This window comes from Phaseolus vulgaris, chromosome 4, assembly GCF_051622355.1.
Source record: "Phaseolus vulgaris cultivar YP4 chromosome 4, ASM5162235v1, whole genome shotgun sequence".
NCBI classification, from domain to species: Eukaryota; Viridiplantae; Streptophyta; class Magnoliopsida; order Fabales; family Fabaceae; genus Phaseolus; species Phaseolus vulgaris.
Window position 1 is genome coordinate 24,049,100 of NC_143501.1, and position 3,458 is coordinate 24,052,557.

The window sequence follows — 3,458 nt, forward strand, 5'->3', positions numbered from 1 at the left end:
TTTCTTTTTGACCACCTTCAGAGTGCCATACGCGGTGCTCCGAAACGGAGGTGCATAGTTTTTGGTGTTTCTTGCTGGCTGACTTGAGCGTCGGATTGCAAACGGGCGCTAGGGCGCCCTTTTGTCCTTCTTTACAGGAATCCACAGGTAACCAGTGGGAAGGAGTCCCTAGCTGACGGTTGAGGTCGCGCACGAAGACGTCCCAGGTCAACCGGACGGAACAAGGTGGAAAAGGGATAAGCAAGGATGGTGATCATGGTGCCTCATCTAGTGGTGCTGCTAATCTTGAACAAGATGAACCTGTTGATATGGATGTTCAAAATGAAGATCGACCTGAAGATTATCAAGATGCTGGACCTAGTGCTGGTGCTAGAGATTAGGAAGATGGAATGCCAACCATGTCTTCTTTTGAAAGATACATGATCAATAGGCTTGATACTTTAGGGGAGAATCAAAGGAATCTTCATGATCTGTGTGTTAGCAACTTCCAGAACATTGATAACAGATTCAACAACATGGATGCAAGATTCATGACTCTGGATGAACAGATGGAAGTTGTTCAGAATCAAATCTTTGATCTTCAGTTTGCTGATGAAGAAGAGTGAAGGAAAAACAACCGATTGGTTATCAGAACAATCAATTGTTTTCTTGCTGTTATATCTGTTTTTTTTTATTTTTCCTTCCTTCTGCTGTTGCTGCTTTAATTCTGATGTAATCCAAACAATATCTTGTTTTATCTCTTATCTTTGTCTATTTGTGAAGACAAATAAGGGGAGATATATGCTGTGTTTAAGTTTCTGTTTTTTATTTGTTAAAAAAAGTTTGGGTTATGTAATATTTTTTTGATATTTAGTTCTGAAGGTTATTAACTGTTTATCTGTGCGCTAACAAAATATCAGAAGTTCAATGTTTTGCTCAAAGTTCTATTGCAGGAATTGCTTCAGATTTAATCAGGTAGAACACAAGCATCAAGGATTTGTCTTCATCAAATAGGGGGAGATTGTTGAACCAAGTGGTGTTCAAGCTTTGAAGAATCCAAACCTGATCCGATCGGTCATCGGTAGTCGATGACGTCAGCATCAGAGAACCACGTGGACCACTCGCAGGGTGACACGTGGACCAGGTGGCAGAGAGGTCGGGGACGATCGCCAAGAGAGGTGATCGGTGGTCAGTAACCAAGTTACCACCGACAGATCAGGCGGCAGAGAGGTCGGGGGATAGATCACCCAGAATGGTGATCGGTGGTCAGTAGCCAAGTGACCACCAGCAGATCAGTTCCTAGACTCGCGCCTGGAGGCAGAGCGCGATAAGCGAATAAACACTGATCAGTCATCGGGTGTACTGTCATCGGGGTCTCGTGTTACACGCAGTTAAACGGGGACTAAGGTTCCCAGCGAGAGCGTTACGCATGGACCTCGCATGAGCACACCTCAAGGAATCATGCACGAGAGTGGTTTGAGGGAACTAGTAAGCCAGTCGGTGATTGGTGATTCCCTCAACCCATTACGTGCGTGGCATCGTGAAGGGTGAGTCGCCTACGTAGAGAGTAACGTTTGGTGAGTGTGCCTAGACCAGCCACACCCGACGTTCTCCTAAGAGTATGCAATTTACCCAGATAAGAGAAGCATCCTAAGTTACTCCGCAAGGGCGTAACTTAGGCAGACAACGAGAGGCGCTAGAGCCCTTCCAGTAAGTGACACGTGTGTGGTTAGATGTGAGTTGCAGGCCTCCACGTGTCATCATCTGGGAGGGGTGCGGTCCAGACAAAAGAGCACTCCGTACCACTAAAGGTACAGACAGGCGCAGCCAAGCGCAGACATGCGCAGACTCTCACGCTCCCCATTGCTGATTCTGAAGGTACGCTTTCTCTGAAAAGCATAACAGGGTTCTGACACATGCCAGAAAAGCATAACAGAATTTTGTTATGCCCAGAAGCAGGGAAAGAGAGATAAAAGAGAGAATCAGAGTGGGAGTGAGGGATATAGACAAAAAGAAACAGAGCGCAAGTTGGACACACACATTTTATTAAGTTTCCAGTTTCTGGTGGTTCTGTAAAACTAACTTGATCGTCGGAGTGCAAACGGCCGCTAGAGGCGCCGTCTGTGTATTTTGCAGGTCACATTTTGAAGACATCTGAGAGAGAGTTCAGAAGGTGATTCTTCAGGAGACGCGGTCGCGAAGACAGGGCAGAAAGTGTTACGAAGCGATTCACCCACGTTCAAGTTGCCGGCAGGATCAAAACCCTTTGAAGGATGTTGAAGCCTCTGCTATGCTTGATGTTGTTGTGCTGGTTTAGCTTAGTTCTGGGGTAGTTTATATGTTGTAATCCACCATTTGATTAAATCTAAAGCATTAGCATTCTCAATATTTGTGAAAGTAAAATGTTTTCAAACTAAGTTAAAACAACCGATTGTTTTGTCGAAACAACCGATTGTTTATACTTAGGTGTTTTGAGAAAAAGATTGAAAACTGTTTTTAAAATGGTTGAACAGTTAAGTACCAAAACAACCGATTGATTCGAGGAAACAACCGATTGTTTGTTTTGGGACCATAACAGAAAAATTGTTTTCTGTTTGACTGAGCTTTAAATGTTTTAACTGCTTACGCTCCAGTCATTAAATGCTTTGACCAATCTTTTAATGCAATTTAAGAGTTTGTTAAGATTTGATAACAAACTACATCTTTGAATATATTCAGAAAAACAGATTTGCAAATTAAGAATATTTGACAAGTTTTTGCTAAGGTTTTGAGTTTTTCAAAGAGCTGAGATTGCTAAGAGTTTATGATTGATCAAAGTGTATGGAATAGGATTCTGCTTGTATTGATTTCAGTTTATCTTCTGTAACAAGTGTAATCCTTGTACTCTGTTGAACAAGTATTCGTTTCTGTGTTTTGCTAATATTGGATGTGTGTTCTTGAGGGGATCAAGATCAACAATCTTAGTGTTGGTGTGTTGACCAAGGAGAGTGTGTTTCTTGAGGTGTTCAAGGTCATTCTCTTGGTTGTTGTGTAAGTGATCAAGGTGTGGTTGCTTAGTGGATTTCCTCAGGGTTCTGAGAAGACTGGATGTAGCTCTGGGTTTGGAGTGAACCAGTATAAACAATTGTGTACAATCTCTCTATCTCTAACTCTTTAAATTCAGTTTATTTTGTTGTTTGCTGGTATAAACAACCGATTGTTTCTGCGAAACAACCGATTGTTTTTCTCGTACTACAACTTTTGCTTGCTGTTTTGGCGAACTGAATTTCTGAATCAATTGTTTCCTGAGATAAATTTATTCTTGTTTGAAAAGATTGTGAAAACCCTCTTTAAACAATTCACCCCCCCTTTAGTTTAAAGCCATCTTTTCTTACACTTCGGCCAACCCCCTCTGTGGACATCTTCCTCCATTTCTTCGAGGTCAAGAAGCAAGGGAAGAGCCTCTGGGTCAGCTTCAGTGGCATCTCCGGGAGGATCCT